At 45.2% G+C, this 17,685-nt stretch overlaps 1 protein-coding gene and 1 long non-coding RNA gene across 2 annotated transcripts in view; both read left to right on the forward strand.

Moving 5' to 3' along the window:
* The window catches only part of LOC143730774 (uncharacterized), a 251,597-nt gene that overhangs the window by 127,341 nt on the left and 106,571 nt on the right, over nt 1-17,685 (forward strand). The window lies entirely within an intron of this gene.
* Nucleotides 15,669-15,879, forward strand: LOC143730816 (uncharacterized). The gene is made up of 2 exons (XR_013200654.1): nt 15,669-15,742; nt 15,781-15,879. It is a non-coding gene; the product is annotated as an uncharacterized LOC143730816 (long non-coding RNA).

A 17,685-nucleotide genomic window follows, 5' to 3' on the forward strand; every position in this document is an offset into this window, starting at 1 on the left:
GATCAGCAGCGTCTGTGAACATAAAGCCCGCCTACTTTGATTTGATTGGTCATCTCAAATATTCTGACATTGACGAGCAGTGACAGACCAATGAGGCTCAGATGAACACACACACACACACACACACCCTGTCCTCTGTTTCAGACGTGCTCTCTGCTCGGCGCCGCTGCGGATTGAAGATGAAGAACGCGCTGAATCTGATTATAACAAGACTGAAGCGAACACGAATTTGTGTAGCCTACATTCATCACACATTTTTAGGGGGATAGGCAGAAGTTTAGGGCGGCTGAAGCCCCCCTAAAAAGGGCCTAGCGACGCCCCTGATGAGCACACATCCAGTCTCAAAGCGACACTGGGTCCCTTAATGATCGAAATTATTGTATAGCCTACCCAGAATAATCAAATATCTAAATTAAATCATAATCAATATTTATGATTATTTTCTAATAAGAAACACAATCTAAATGTGATAACCATTTTGAAGAAGTGAAGGGTAAGAAATACCGAGGTGACTGACTCAGTGTGATTTCGCCTTGGATGAGGATGCTAGTTTCTCAAGAAGGAGTTCAAATGTTAATTTCCAGAAGCATAGGCTACTTTTGAGGGGGCACTAGGACCTGGGGAAGAGTTGTCTGAGGCATGACCGGCATGGAGCCAGATCAGCCGCTGATTTGGCTCCATACCGGATTAAAATTAAAAATTTAATTTTACAAATGTTTAATTCTCCCTAACAGCCAGAGTTAATATTTAATTTTTATTTCAGTTAATTAGTGTTTTTTTCACACCCAGTGCTACTTTAGTTGTACTAAAAAACGTTATACTAGTTCAGTTTTAGTCTACAATCACCTCGCTAACTAGAGTTAGCCTACTTTTATTTTGAAAGTTTTACCGGTTACCCATACAGAAGTCACATATATAGAAATATATTAAAAATAAATAGATTTTCATATATTTAAATGTCTTTAAATAGATTAAAATATATGTTATATTTATATGTAAATATATTTTGAAATATATATTAAAAATATATCTAAATATTTGATTTTGGCCCCTTTTTAATATTTTTCACATATATTAAACATATGTAAATATATTTTTATTGGAACTATTTACATATATTTATTTATTTTATATGTAAATATATTTAGATATCTATGTAAATATATTAATTTGTAATATATGTGCATATTTTAATTTCTAATATTTGATAACATATTAGATTTCTTTTTATGTAAATATATTTTAATTGGAAATATTTACATATGTTAATTTCCTTTATATGTAAATATAATAATTTGCAATATATGTGCATATATTAATTTCTAATATTTGTTAACATATTAGATTTCTTTATATGTAAATATATTTTATTGGAAATATTTACATGTATTAATTTCCTTTATATGTAAATACATTTAGATGCTCATCTATGTAAATATATTAATTTGCAATATATGTGCATATATTAATTTCTAATATTTTTTTAACATATTAGATTTCTGTATATGTAAATCTATTCTGAAACATACTCAAATATATTCAGTACTCCTTTTAGTATGCTTCACATATATGTAAATAAACCTAAACATGTTTTCATATAATATATTCACATTTACTCTCACTTCATGCAAACAGTCTCCGTATATGTAAATATTTTCATTGCATTCAGGAACACACTACTACACCAAAATATTTTTATTGATGTTGACAAACAGGGTAAAGTACAGAGTGCATATAGTATTAAAATATTAACTGCACTTACAACATGAATCAAGCCAGCAACATAAATCAAGCAAAATAAAGCCTGTGGTAAACAACTTGACGATACTTTCACGTTTTGTTCTACAACCTAAATTGCACACACCTATACTGAAAACATGAATTTAAGTTATGTTAATAAGTATCTAGACGTTTGGGTGTGAATGTCCGGAGTGTACGTTGTAGAACAAAACGTTAAAGCATCGTCAAGTTAAGTTTACCACAAGCTTTATTTTACTAAAAAATTAACAATAAAAAAGCCACTATAAAACTGTTTCTTTTTTCTTGTTTTGGAACCTCAGTTCTGCCAACTTGGAATTAATGGCCTGGCCCAACTGTCCAACAGTTGCCTTTTCGTGACGTTTTATGACAGCATCTGCAAAACAATACAAGAAGATACAAACTTTTGGATTAGTCAGTGGTTATGGTTAAAGGGTTAGTTTACCTAAAAATGTAAATTCTGTCATTATTCAGTCATCTTCATGTCATTCCAAACCCGTAAGATTCAGGGATGCAAACATGTATGGTCAAAAAAGAGAGAGGTAATCGAAGCCCTTGCCCCGCGGCAAATATCCAGATACTTACATTGCCACCAATCCCTGCCATCCCCGGCCCACCCCTATAGGCACCAGTGATGCACGGGGTCAATGTATAAACAACCTGCACCCGACCGACGTTTTCAACTAACCCGACCGCAACTCGGACCGCAAAAAAAAAGAAAGAAATATTGTACCCGACCCGCATTTTTTAAAAGTAGTAAATGCTCATCGTAGCGTCATTATAGATGTGTGTGGCTTGTTTTATTCATTTATTTCGTTATTCATTTATTTCGTTTCATTTTCTTAACAATTAAGATGCATGTGTTTATTCAGTCTAATCTCCCCCGACTTTCCCAACAAAAATCCCGCCCCCTCTCAGAAAATACATAAAACTGACATAACTGAGCTATATGCGTTTAAAAGTAGCCTATTAGAATGGTACAATGGCATTGCTCAGTTCACGTGTTGGGAAATCAGGCATTTTGTCCCGCGTCAGCATTTATTCAAAAGTTAATAACGCTCAACATTCAAAAGGTAAATAAGGATTTCCCACTTGTATTAGTAGGCTTAGGCTATTTCGCCACGTGGATGCCCAATTGAAGCTCTCACAAGCACAAAATGCAGGCATAGAATGTTAATAAAGTCTTTATTAACGCATTTTAGACGAACAAAAACAGGTAGGCTAAGCCAAAGACTGAGGCTACAATAACCATAAATAAATGTTCACAAATACCCATGAAAGTAAAACTGAAAGTACAGAAAAGTTAACCTGGGCTTTCTAGTGGAGCTTCCACTCCCCAGTCTTCACCTTTTCTCCACCGCCTCCATCTCTACCTGCAGACTGAGCTCGTGCGTTATCTTCGCGCCAGTTATTCAGCCAATAAAGTGTAGTAGGCCTATGTATTTAATAGAAAATTGTGTCTAGTACTATATAAATTACAAAGGTTTAATTGGCATCTTTATTTCAAACGACCCGACCGACCGTGACCCGAATATCATTAACAATATTTTTGGATGACTCGTAACCGCGGGTGACCGCAGGCACCCGCTCATTTTGGATCAACCCGCGCATCACTGATAGGCACATATTGTAAAATGAAATTCAAATAAAGTTTTGACAAAAAAAGATTTTATAAAAAGATAAACCTCACATATTTCAGCCTTTAAATCATTTTTCACAAAAAAGGTTTTATAAAAAGATAAACCTCACATATTTCAGCCTTTAACTAATTTTTATAAAAAGAATGAGTCAAAAAAGATAAATTACTTGACATTTACATTAATGCACATTAGCTTATCTTTTATTATTAATAGTAAAATTCGGTCTGACTTTCCCGTGGCGTCTGTCGTTGCTATGCAACCATGCACTGCCCTCTCGACAACGGCAAATAAGTTTTAGTAGCTAATGGATTTCCACCACCGAAAAACGCTTGCTGTAGCTCTGCTACAAGATTTATTAACAGGCTGATAGAGGCAACCGTGGTGGACAGTCAATGTGTCATTTTATAGGTTTATATATTTTAAAATACACGCCACTGATCAATGCTACAAAAACACAAAGTTCTTCATCAGATTCACTGATAGTTCATCACGTTTTGAGGATGGCACGCTACTCAGGTAAAGATGATTCTGGACAGCGAGGAAGAATTCCCCTTTTCCTCAGAGGAAGATTGAAACTCAAATGACGAACAGTTGTATTTTGAAGAGAGCTTACCCTGCCAAGGATACGGAGTAAGTTGTTTAGTGTTATATAACTTCTGATAATATAGTTCTCATATAAATGTAAGATTATAGTTTTGGCTAGCTTTTGACATATTATGGGAAATATTGCCTTACAATGTCCCTTACTTTCGTGTAGGCTATGCTCGTGAATCATACTGAGTAAGTAAACAGACGTAATATTTTACTGATGAAATGTAATTTTGTTCTTGTACACAGCAAAATCACCAGTGTTAAATTAACACTGCTCAGTGTTTATATGAGTCCACACTCAGAGAGTGTTAAATGAACACTGAAGCAGTGCTAAAGTTAATGAGATAATTAAGTAATTAATTAAGTGATAATTGAGCATTATTGACGACACCTGATGTTAACAAGCAGAATCACTGAAGGAGAAAATCGTAATTGGTATGTTACCATTATGGAGATCAGTGTTTGCTTTAGTTGGGCTCGGGCTCTTGACCCTTACATCATTAACTTTAGTTTTTTGTTTGGCTGTTATACCTGCCTGATGAACAAAGAGAAAAGGTGATATGATGTTGTTGGTTGTGTTTTAACAATCAATAGTTGGCCTGAATCACTGAACTCATTGAGAGCATAATTTCAGAGTTAAGATTACCTTATGGATTATAGCAGCACTGTCATTGTGGAGTATGCATTTTTTTTAGCTTTTTCAATTAAATCCAAATGATCAAATCATTACAAAAAAAAAACACCTTAAAAAGTATTTCAGGTAGGCACATACAGACATCAAGAATTAGCGTATGAATCTCAACAATGGTGACAAACAGATGACCTCTGAACATAAGCTCATTATTTATTCATGCAGCAATGCATGAGATTTGATTGGTGGCATCCAGAATACACTGCAAAATGCTTTATAATTGTCACCATTGTTGAGTCACAGGCTGGTTCTTGATGTCTGTTTTAAAAAGAAAAAAAAAGTTTTGTATGTGATTATGTTTTAAGAAATTATTTGGATTACATTGTAAAGGTTGCAAATATTATGATTTTCAAGGACAGTGCTGCTATAACCAATAAAGTAAATGTAACTCAGAAATTGGGCTCTATTCAGGTCAAATGATGGTGAGATGATGATAATAATGTTAAAACACAACCAACACCATCAAATCACCTTTTCTCTTTGTTCATCTGGCTGTTATAACTCAGGTACAGCAGCCAAACAAAGAACTAAAGTTAAAGACTTAAGGGCCAAGAGCCCAACTAAAGCAAACACTGATCTCCATAATGGTAACATACCAATTACGATTTTCTCCTTCAGTGATTCTGCTTGTTAACCCTTCGGAGTCTTGGGCTATTTTGGCCGTTTTTGAGTACTTTTATTTTTTTAAAATTTTGCAACATAAAAAAATGTTTACCATACCAATGTTTGGTATAATCTTTTTCAGCACAACATCACCTATATGATCAGACAATTAGTTTTTCACTTTGATGTACTCTATCAACATACTGGACCCAAAATCACACAAAAATCACAAAATCCGAATAGAAAAATTATAGCTTTTCTACTACAAAAAACACAAACATGCTCAATGAAGCATTTTAAAAGGTTTAAAATGTAAACACAAGTTGTAAATGTCAACATATACAGGTACAATTCAGATATAATCAACCTATATACAAAAAAAATATGATTTACAAAAAAAAGCGCGTGTAGCCATAGGCTTTTTTTCTTTCTTTTTAGCTCAGCCACTTTTTAAAAAATGTTGTGCACACAATTATTCAGAGAGCTATATTTAAGGCCTTACATTCCCAGAGTATGAGGGTTCCCAAATAGTGCAAATACAACATAAAAAATGTAAAATTGAGATAAAATTAAACTATATGCAGCAAAAAGCAGGTGTGGCAATAGGCGTTTTTTCTTTTCTTTTTTGCTTAGAAACTCTACAAAACAATTCATGTACAATTACACAGATATCTACATTACAGGGATTTCATTCCTTGAGTAAGAGGGGTTCATCAATAGTGCAAATATACCATACAATAGGTAAAATGAACACAAAATCAAATTATACATACAACTATTTACAGCAAATATCAGGTGTTTTTTATTTTTATTTTTTATCTGTGCCTCTCCTCAAAACAGTTTAGCTAAATCTACTCCTAAACTACCTAAACTACTCCTAAACTACCTAAACTATCTACACTACTCCTAAACTACTCTCAAAATCTACTCAAACTCTTCCAAAAACTAGCAATAATCTCTCTCTATATATATAACGTATATACTGTATGTCTATCTTTATCAACTCCGTAAATCCTCTGCCTTTCAATTTTGCGTCTTAGCTCAGTTGGCTCCTCCTCCATTCCCTAAAATGTGCAGCCTGAAGAGCAGAGTCAGCAGATTCACACATTTTTCTCCGTTTTGTTTTATGACAAAAACCGACGAAGTTATTAGAATAAATGCAACGCCTGTCGCATCCCATCTTGCGTTCTTTTACGAACGCGTCAGTATTTTTTTATATAAAGTTTAAATGATCATATCTCCGTTTTTACTTGGTCTATCAACACAAAACAAAAAGTAAAATAGAATTTCAAGCCAGCACTTTCGACAGAAGTGGACGGCAACGCTCAACGTGACTTTGTTTTTATGCTTCGACGTCTTAAACTGGTCATGTAACTTGATCACGCCGCCGTGATCGGCGACCCCGAAGAGTTAACATCAGGTGTCTTCGATAATGCTCAATTATCACTCAATTAATCACTTAATTATCTCATTAACTTTAGCACTGCTTCAGTGTTCATTTAACACTCTCTGAGTGTGGACTCAGCAAAATCACCAGTGTTAAATTAACACTGCTCAGTGTTTATATGTGTATGAAATAAATTTTTAATCCATCTCCATTAGTGCTTGATAATGACCATAATACCTACAGTTTATTTGATTGTTATCAGCATGCTCAAGTTTTTTTATTTTTTTACAGGTGAACATTTCCAAGCACCTGTTCCGAAGAGAACAAAGACAAACGAGCAACATGCAGTCCACTCTGTCATGGAAAACAGAGGCTGATGTTGACATTGTTCCACAGACTCTAAGATTCCTGCCTGCACGGGAAACTGGACCGCAACTGAGCTGTCAACTCTGTGCCACAACACCAATGCTCATACTGCCAAGGCAACTTATGTTTTAAATTAAATTTAAAATATCCTAACTGTTTGACTTTTTGAATATATTGTAACATTTTTAAATTTACTTAATTTCTGTGATCAAAGCTAAATTTGCATCATTCCTTCAGTATAGGGGTGTAACGATATTCGAACCGAAAAACCGCGTTGATCACGAAACCCCCCCCCCCCTAAATTGCTGACGAAATCCAGTCATAAAAAAGAAATTTACTGTATAACGCGGAATTTCATGGAATTTGTCAATCTTTTGAGGAATAAATAGAAAGCAGTTCAGTATACACTTGAAATCAAATCGCGATGTAGACAAGTGTGTGTGGATATTAAACCACAAAGACAATTTAAATACGAATCCTGCTTGTTCTGTGTGAATGAATGGTGCAGCCGACGCGCAGTTTCATCTACCACACACACACACTGAAGCACGTGTGACGCTTGCGCTGTTTTTTTGCCTATATGAAGACACAAATGCATAAACTTCCTCTCCAGGCTCAAGATCCACTCCGAAAGTCACTTCGTGATCATTTAACCGCTTCATTTGAGAAAAACTATCATTATGACATAAACACACAAACTCAAAAGGTCTTCACGGCAACCAGTCAAAATAAAAGTTCGGTTTAACTTGACAGTTCAATATATTACCGTTGTACAGTAGAATTTAGATATGTCCCAATGTAATAATACTAACACTAATCCAAATAAATTATCATCAAAACTGAAATTTTTAAGCAATAATCCATGTTTTATTTTGAACAGTAAAGCTCATTGTGCAGCATGTTATTTGACAAAAAGTTTATTTAATTTCATATGATTAAAATTGATGATAAATGATAAAATTTGTTTTATGTCTTCATTTTATTACCAGAAAAAACACAACACAGAATTAGTGTGACATTTTTTTTCATATTTTTTTTTTAAATGTATACGTTTAATGATTCATAATACACTATTTCAATTAATTAGACATACTTTTTGATTGCTAAAAAATTTACACCACGTATCCGTAACAGGCCCCCCCCCCCCCGAAAAAAAATCCTAGGGGAAACACTGTAACTCGTGTAATCGCTCAGTGTTTCAGCAGTGGAAAGACGTCAATAAAACAGCTTAGCTTGTCACTAGCATTATATTTACCTCAGCAGAAGTCATCCAGTGTCCACAACTTGTTGGTTCCTATAAATGAACTACATTAGCGTATATATTATATTTCACTTAAACTGTTAATGATATCTTGATTATTTAATGTATGTTTAAAATATCTTTCATGAAAATGACAGCAACTGTGTAAATTATTATATTTCATTATTACATGGCTTGGTAGAATTCCAATGTAGAATGTGGTCTGTTATTTCTTGATAACAGCTGCTTAGTATAACAGACCGTTGCCATGAAAAACAGAGCATTGCCATGGACGCAGTTCAGAGACGGAACGTCTCGGTTACGTATGTAACCCTCGTTCCCTGAGTACAGGGAACGGAGACGTGTCGTCGGGGGAGTTCCCTGACGAATTGGGATCACGCTAGGGAGACCAATTGCCTTCGAGTGAATTAAAACGAGCCAATGAAAATTGGCATGCAAGATTTGCATTCCGCGACCCGCCTACCAGCGCGGGTATAAAAGGCGGAAGTAAACATTGCGCAATGCTTTTCGCTGAGGAGCCGAACAGTGTCCAGTCCTCTGCGAAGGTACAGCGACATGGCGAAGGGACGACACGTCTCCGTTCCCTGTACTCAGGGAACGAGGGTTACATACGTAACCGAGACGTTCCCTTTCGTCCTGGGAACTCCGACGTGTCGTCGGGGGAGTTCCCTGACGAATTGGGATCCCTAATAAAGCGCCATGGTGCTGGCCCCTTCCAGCGCCCGGCTAAGCTACCCTGCAGCAGTTTCTTGAAATAAGTTGCGGGAGCTAGCACGGGAACCACACTGCTGTTCCGCAAGACCCGCACAGTGGACATTGGATAACACTGGGAAAGCGTTCCCCAAGAGAGGGGGAAAGCTGCGGAAGGCCCAGCCTGACTGACCAGGAATACACATATGTACTGGCCCAATGGGGTAGTGAAACATATGGCAGTCCCTGAGGTGGTCCCAATCCAAGGGAAATGGGAGCGCACTCAACAGGGATGACGAACGAGTCCGTCAAGGGGAAGACACGGCTAAACTGCACGTGGCATGATGGTTCACAGTAGAGATCACTGGAGCACCCAGTCTACTAACAACTCCTCACTAGAGGTAGCAGACCTGGCGCCGGGCGGTCCGCCACGCCCAGCACCGGAGGGGTGAAGGAGGAACTCACGAGGCTCACCAACGTAGGGCGCCATACGGAGCAAGAAAGCACGTATCCGCTGTTCGAGGCGGAGTGGCGTAGCAAGCCGACACAACTTATTCCCTCGACCCACTGGCCGTAGCCAGAACTCGGGAGGAAACAGGTTCCACACGAAGGCTATAGAACCTAGCGAACGTGTTCGGTGTCGCCCAGCCCGCAGCTCTACAGATGTCTGTCAGCGAGGCGCCTTGAGCCAAAGCCCAGGAAGCGGCAGCACCTCTAGAGGAGTGAGCGCGCAACCTGGGAGGACAAGGCTCACCCAGAGACTCATATGCTCGGGTAATAGCATTCACTAACCAGTGGGCTAACCTCTGCTTGGAGACGGCCTTCCCCTTCTGCCGGCCTCCGTAACAGACAAAGAGCTGATCTGAGGTTCTGAAGCTTTGCGTTCTGTCAATATAAACCCGCAGGGCGCGGACAGGACAGAGAAAAGCTAGGGCTGGGTCTGCCTCCTCCTGGGGCAGCGCTTGCAGGTTCACTACCTGGTCCACGAAGGGAGTGGTAGGAACCTTGGGCACATATCCGAGCCGGGGTCTCAACACAACGTGAGAAAGGCCTGGCCCGAACTCTAGGCACGATTCGTCGACCGAAAAAGCCTGCAGATCCCCGACCCTCTTGAAAGAGGCCAATGCCAACAGGAGCGCTGTCTTAATGGACAGGATATTAAGCTCTACCGTCAGCAAAGGCTCAAAGGGAGGACTTTGAAGAGCTCTAAGTACCAGAGCAAGGTCCCAAGAGGGTACCGAGTGCAAAACACGAGGTGGATTTAACCTCCTGGCACCCTTAAGGAATCTGATGACCAGGTCGTGCTTCCCCAAGGACTTACCTTCCAGTGCATCGTGATGCGCGGCTATTGCGGCGACATACACTTTGAGGGTGGAGGGAGACAGCCTTCGCTCCAACCCATCTTGCAGGAAGGAAAGCACGACTCCGATCGGGCAAGTTCGGGGGTCCTCCTGACGGGAGAAACACCAATCGACGAACAGGTTCCACTTCAACGCATAGAGGCGCCTCGTAGAGGGGGCTCTAGCGGAAGTGATGGTGTCTACCACTGCCTGTGGCAGACCACCTAGAACCTCCGCGTCCCGTCCAGGGACCAGACATGGAGTTTCCAGAGGTCTGGACGCGGGTGCCATAGAGTGCCCCGTCTCTGAGAAAGAAGGTCCTTCCTCAGAGGAATCGGCCAAGGAGGGGCTGTCGCGAGGAGCATGAATTCGGTGAACCAAGTCCTGGTGGGCCAATACGGCGCCACAAGAAGGACCTGCTGCTCGTCCTCCCTGACCTTGCACAGAGTCTGTGCAAGAAGGCTCACTGGGGGAAACGCATACTTGCGCAGGTCCCGGGGCCAGCTGTGAGCCAGGGCGTCCGTGCCGAGGGTCCCCTCGGACAGGGAATAAAACCACTGGCAATGGGTCGTGTCCGGAGAGGCAAACAGGTCTACCTGTGCGACTCCGAAGACACTCCAAATCAGCTGGACCGACTGGGGATGGAGTCGCCATTCTCCTGGCAGGGGAGGCAGCCGTGAGAGCTCGTCTGCCACACGGTTGAGCTCCCCTGGAATGTGAATGGCACGAAGCGACCTCAGATGCTTCTGACTCCATAGGAGGAGGTGGGAGGCGAGTCGCGACATACGACAGGAGCGTAGACCACCTTGATGGTTGATGTACGCAACGGTCGCAGTGCTGTCCGTACGGACCAGTACGTGCTTGTGTCTGAGAACCCCTTTGAGGCGACGCAAGGCTAAGCGTACTGCTTGCAACTCTAGGCAGTTGATATGCCAATGCAGTTGAGGCCCCTTCCACAGACCTGAAACTGCATGCCCGTTGTACGTGGCCCCCCATCCGGTGGCAGAGGCATCTGTGAAAACCACAGCATGCCTGGAAACCTGGACTAAGGGCACTCCGGCCCGTAGAAACGCAGGATCCGACCACGGGGAGAAGGTTTGGCGACAGTGCGGGGTCACTTTGACCCGGAACGTGCCGCTGTGCCACGCCCACCTGGGGACTCGATCGTGAAGCCAGCGCTGAAGCGGTCTCATATGTAACAGGCCGAGCGGCGTTACTGCGGCTGCGGCTGCCATATGCCCCAGGAGCCTCTGAAATTGTTTCAGTGGAATCGCTGTCCTGCCTCGAAAAGACCTGAGGCAGGTGAGCACTGACTGGACGCGTTCTTCCGTGAGGTGCGCAGTCCGGGCGACCGAGTCCAGCTCCATACCGAGATAAGAGATCCTCTGCACGGGGCAGAGTTTGCTCTTGTCCCAGTTGACCTGAAGCCCCAACCGGCTGAGGTGCCGAAGCACCATGTCCCTGTGATCGCACAACACATCTCGCGAGTGAGCTAAAATGAGCCAGTCGTCGAGGAAGTTGAGGATGCGAACGCCTTGTTCTCTCATGGGAACAAAGGCCGCCTCCGCGACTTTCGTGAAGACGCGGGGTGACAGGGCCAGCCCGAAGGGTAGGACTTTGTACTGATACCCCGACCCTCGAAAGCAAACCGAAGAAACGGTCTGTGTCGAAGGAGAATCGAGACGTGAAAGTACGCGTCCTTCAGGTCGATCGCTGCAAACCAATCCTGGGGACGGATGGATTCGAAAATGCGCTTCTGCGTGAGCATCTTGAACGGGAGTTTGTGCAGGGCCCGATTCAAGACCCGCAGGTCCAGGATTGGCCGTAACCCACCGCCTTTCTTGGGTACAATGAAGTAGGGGCTGTAAAACCCGGACCTCATCTCGGCAGGAGGGACCGGCTCGATCGCGTCCTTCGCCAGCAGGACATCGATCTCTTTCCGCAAGACAGGGGCGTCCACCGACCACACACGGGTAAAGTGGACGCCCCTGAACTTGGGAGGCCGGCGTACAAACTGAATTGCATAGCCGAACCGGATGGTGCGGATGAGCCATCGGGACGGACCCGGAAGCGCTTCTAGCCAGGCTTCCAGATACCGTCCCAATGAACCCACCCGAACCACCGGCGTACCCGCGGAGGGGCAGCGAGGTGGAAGACAGGGACCCGGCTCTGGTGGCGTTGTAGCGACCGAGAGCGGGGGTCTGGGTGCGCCTGACACCAACCTGCTTCCACCGAGGGGCAGACGGCAGAGAAGGCTCGTGGGCGTTCTGCTGCGGACTGCCCGGTGGCGAGGGGAGGGGGAGAGACGAGGAACGAGGTCCTGACTCCTCGTATGCTGGTCTCTGCGCCTCCGGGCCCAGCTGCAGACCGGAGCGACGCAGCTGAGGCTGCGTCACTGCTATCTGCAAGCTGGGGAGAGGGGAACGGGAGTGGTGCAGCTCGGGGGCGGCACGCACTGCCATTCTGACCCTCTCGGACGGAGGAAACTGGTCTTATTATACTGCCAGTCTCGACCGTGAGGGGAAACGAGGGACGAGGCCCGGGGGCATCGAGTCCTGGTTTCCCCTCACCCAGCGAGAGACGAGAGTGACAAGGCCGTAGCCCTCACTGCCATCTGAGCGCTGGGGCCCGCGAACGACTCAGAGGAAGTGGACTGCTCAAACTTTGGGTACCGCTGATTACTGGATAACCAGCGGTGGAACAGAAACTAAATTCTCCACCCGGCCCTCCCCCGGGGGAAGGAGTGGTGATGACACGCACTCCCAAAGAGCAGATCGTCACATACTCTGGGTCGCTCCACTCAGGGTTGCTTCCCTTCCCTTGGGAAAAACAAACTCCGAGCGGGCTGGTTTTGAGGTGCTTCTGGACCACCAGTGTGGACATCGTCTAACCGAGGGCGTTAGGCGTTAGGACATCAACGCGGGCGTTAGGACATCACTAATCATGGTCAGTCACTAAGCACAGCTCAACCCCGAGTTAGAACTACGCACGTGCAGTGGTAGTGAGAGAGGAAAAACTTCTGCAGATTTAGGCATGTTTGGCTTGCCATATTGGCACCAAAACGCTTCCATACTGCCAAAATTCTTCACACACATCCAGGCGCTTTAGAACAGCCCAGGAAAGTGTGGCTGTTAAGTCTGAATCTTCAGCATGAGAACACGACATTATAGTAGGAACTCAGCATCATTTTCAGAGTATAACAGCCCTCTCTCCGATGTAGCGATCGACATCTGTCCTCCCTGGGGCCCCGAATGAAATGCTTGGTCCCTCATGAGAAGGACCAGAATCCCATCCGAAAGCCTCGACGGCACACGGCACGCTGAGCGGCTCAAGCCTTTACGAGAAAGGGGAGACGAGCAGCACGCCGACGTGGTCATGCACTCCGGAGAGAACATGAACCACCCACGAACGCAGTCTCAACACACTGATTAGGCATGTGAAACAGTGATCGTGGCCGTCAACCAGGCATGCAAGATAGTGAACGTGGCCATCGCTTCGATGACACACGGCACGCTGGGCGCTCAAGCCTTCAGGCAAGGCGAACAACGTGCCGACGTGGTCATGCTCTCATAAGAAAGCATAAACCACCCACGAACACAGTCTCAGCATGTTTGCGATGCGCTAGAGGAGTGAGTGGTTCGTGCTCACTGAAACCCTCAGATCACCAATGTTATTCGCCAAAGTAGCCCTCCTCTGGTGCACCAGAAGAGAAACTAGATCGGGAAATAAGCAAAGGGACTCACCTCATAGAGGCACGCGAGTCTTGATCTTGACCACGCATCTTGAGCGCCGAATGACGCGCGCTGGGTTGCCGTGACAACCCGCGCTGTCAGCCGGCGCTCGACGGCACACGGCACGCTGAGCGGCTCAAGCCTTTACGAGAAAGGGGAGACGAACAACGTGCCGACGTGGTCATGCACCCCTGAGAGAACATGAGCCACCCACGAACGTAGTCTCACACACGGATTAGGCATGTGAAACAATGAACGTGGCCGTCAAATAAGGACAGGGAACGATCGCATCCAGAAACACACGAGTGAAACGTCATCCTGAAAAGGACGCGATCTTCACTCGTGTTGCTCTTTCAGGAAGAAAGTACTCTCTCTATCGTGCTGAAGCACACAGGGACCCAACGCGGCAACACAGCGGGGAAACTGCAAGCCCGCTGTGCGCACTCAACCGTTTACCAGCTTTGAAAACAGCTTTTGAATTAACAGCATATAGACGCAGCCGGCAGACAGGAACCGCGCGGTCGCTGAAACGCCATCTCACCAACACAGAGAGATCCCCTCCCGAAACAGCAGACTCGTAGCAGTAAGAAAAATACAATCTTAAAGCTCACTCACTCAGAGAGGACACAATCGGTCGGCTCCGAAGCTAAAAGCATTGCGCAATGTTTACTTCCGCCTTTTATACCCGCGCTGGTAGGCGGGTCGCGGAATGCAAATCTTGCATGCCAATTTTCATTGGCTCGTTTTAATTCACTCGAAGGCAATTGGTCTCCCTAGCGTGATCCCAATTCGTCAGGGAACTCCCCCGACGACACGTCGGAGTTCCCAGGACGAAAGGGAACAGACTATTTTCTTTAGCGGAAGCTAAAGAAATAAATCGTTTTTAAATTAATAAACTCCTTTTTAAATCAATATTTTGAGTCAAATTATTGATTTATTTGGTAGGTAGCCATGTAATAAGCGGGATAATGTATAGCGAGGCGGTCGTTATAGCGAATACCACTCCGCTTCGCGTCGGGCTCCTAGTCAGCATGTCGGGGTGGTATTCGTTATAACAACCGCCTCGCTATACATTATCCCTTACATAACAAATTAGAGTAAAAACTTAAGTTAATGCAAAAACTGCCTTATGTTCAGTTTACATGTTCCCTTTCGAAGGGAACTCAACAATACGTCAACGACGCTATGGGGAACGCCTCAGGCGTGACAGGTGTCTGAAATCACTATCAAATCACGTCAATCATATTGACCGGCGACAGCCCGTGAATCATTAGCGTGAATGATTAACGTGCGACCTGGAAGTATAAAAGGGCGCCTTGCAAACATGACAAATCATCTCATCGTCTTCAGGGACTGTCTGTTTGAAAACGCTATTCAATGAAACGGTAAGAAAATTAAATGTACAGCACACGAGTGTGCTTTTCTTGCCTGGGAGAAGAGCGCGCACGGGAGATTCTCGAGGGAATCCTCTGTGTGAACTGTGAGCGTTTTTCTCTTAAAACGCTCGCTCTCGTCTGGCCCTCTTCTCGAGTGAAGGGGGTTCAACGTCTGGTTCTCATGGTCCCGCTCGTGCCGAGGCAGAGCGGCGGCTTGCATCATGGGCTTCCAGATAGAGCTCGTCGATCATCTTGAGAGTGCTGTAAACCTCTCAGATGATTCGACGGCTGACGAGGGCGAACTGCAGGTCGATGACGAGGATTTTTCACCGACGGTTTCCTGCAGTTGCTGCTCTTCAGGACGAGCAGGAGATGGCTGAGGAGGTTTATAATCAGGTAGATCCTGAACCCTCTCAGCCACCCTGCCCCGTGTATGCAGGTCTGGTGGATGTTGTGGGGCTGTAGCTGCCATGGCAACGCGCTAGAGGAGAGACCGCTCGCGGTAGGCTCGGCGATCGGTTTCTCCCCGGCCATACACCACCAGCTCAGGGAGCCTTCCATTCCTTCCTGATCTTCACACGGAGATCGAGAGGGCATGGAAGAGCCCATGCTCTGCCCGTATTCACTGACATCAGCGGGTTAATTTCGCTGATGTTGATGGGATCGCAGAGCATGGGTATGTGTCGATGCGCCCATTTGACGAGTCGTTTGCAAACTATCTCGTGTCTGGGCAGGCGTCGACACTGAGAGCTCCAACTCTGCCATCCAAACCGCTAAAGACAACAGCGCGTTTGAATGGCAGAGCATACACGGCAGCAGTTCAGGCTGGTGCTTCCCTGCACACCATGGCGGTGCTGCAGGCATACCGGGCCGACCTGCTGCAGGATCTCGACCAGGGGGCAGGGTTGTCCCCTAAGGCAGTTACTGAGCCGCGCCGAACCACGGCTCTTGCGCTCCGGGCCACCAAACAAACTGCTGCCACGATCAGTCGGTCGATGGCGGCGATGGTGGCCACGGAGAGACAGCTTTGGTTAAACCTGGCCGACGTTGAGGAGAAAGAGAAGGACTTTCTCCTCGATTCGTCGGTTTCGCCCTCTGAACTCTTTGGCCCCGCCGTGGAGGCGGGGCTTGGGAAGTTCAGGGAGGCGAAGGCGCGCTCAGCTGCTTTTAGGAAAAAACCTACATACCGCTGAGATCCGGTTCCACGCCCAGGCAGGCGGGAGGGCCTGGCCCTTCACGATCTGAGGACCGTAGACAGGGCCAGAGAGCCAGTGTCGCCTCTCGTGCGCCCCCTCTGTGGAGGAACAGGGCGCAGGAAAGGCGTGACTCCCGCTAGAAGAGGGATCTGAGGGAGGTTATCCAGCACAAGCGCATACAGCGTCGCTGATGGATAATCTCCCCGGAGGGCTTCATTAAAAAGAGAATCCAGCCCTCTCCTCTCTTCTGACTCCCCAGACGTTCATTACATCAGGCCTGGCGCTGGGCCTATGATAAGAACGATGTTCCAATGGCCCGCCTAGGCTTGGTTAGTAGAAACGCCTCTTTCAGGCATGTAAAGTGGTGGACCCCAGGTTCATAAAGAACTATCTGGCGAGTCTTCACTCCGCACGCCGCAGGTGAGCTGTCTGGTCTTTTCAAGAGTAAATTTTTGTGAATTAAAATTCCGAAATGTATCTCTCTACAGACCTCGTTCCCTGTATAGAGTCATGGGGTCATGTCAAGGTAATAAGGTAAGAGAACTTTATTGGATTATCAGGGCCCTGAAGTTCCCCGTTAGGTGGCCAGAACGGTAACTGTGTTAGCCTTCGGGCTGCTAGCCACCTCAGGGTAGAGTGGTTGGTCTCTCTCTTTAAATTGTTTTACTTAGAGTGTTGACTGACGCTAGAGCTTCAGATAGATCTTATGTCCGGCCCACAGGTCCGTTTGACTTCTTCCTGAGTATGTCGCCCCTTGAGCTCTGTTTGGGTTTTCATTAGGCTGAGCGATTCTGCAGCCCTTTGTATGGAATAATACAGACTATATTCTTTAGTAAGGCTGTGGCTCCTCCGAGCCCTCAGATAGATCTATGCTTGCAGGCTGGCCCTTACCAGGGCCGCCTCTGTAGCTGGCCTAGGCTGTGCCAGGGATAATAGAGGCGCTCTCCTAAAAATTTTAGCATTTCTTCCTCTGACCCTTCACTGTGTGAATGTTGGTTTCTAGCATCCCTGTATAAACACCCTCCTCCCGTGGGAGTCGTTAGGCCAAGGCCCGC

The sequence above is a fragment of the Siphateles boraxobius genome, unplaced genomic scaffold, assembly GCF_051911475.1.
Source record: "Siphateles boraxobius isolate OS27281-9 unplaced genomic scaffold, OSU_SipBor_1 81, whole genome shotgun sequence".
Taxonomy (NCBI): domain Eukaryota; kingdom Metazoa; phylum Chordata; class Actinopteri; order Cypriniformes; family Leuciscidae; genus Siphateles; species Siphateles boraxobius.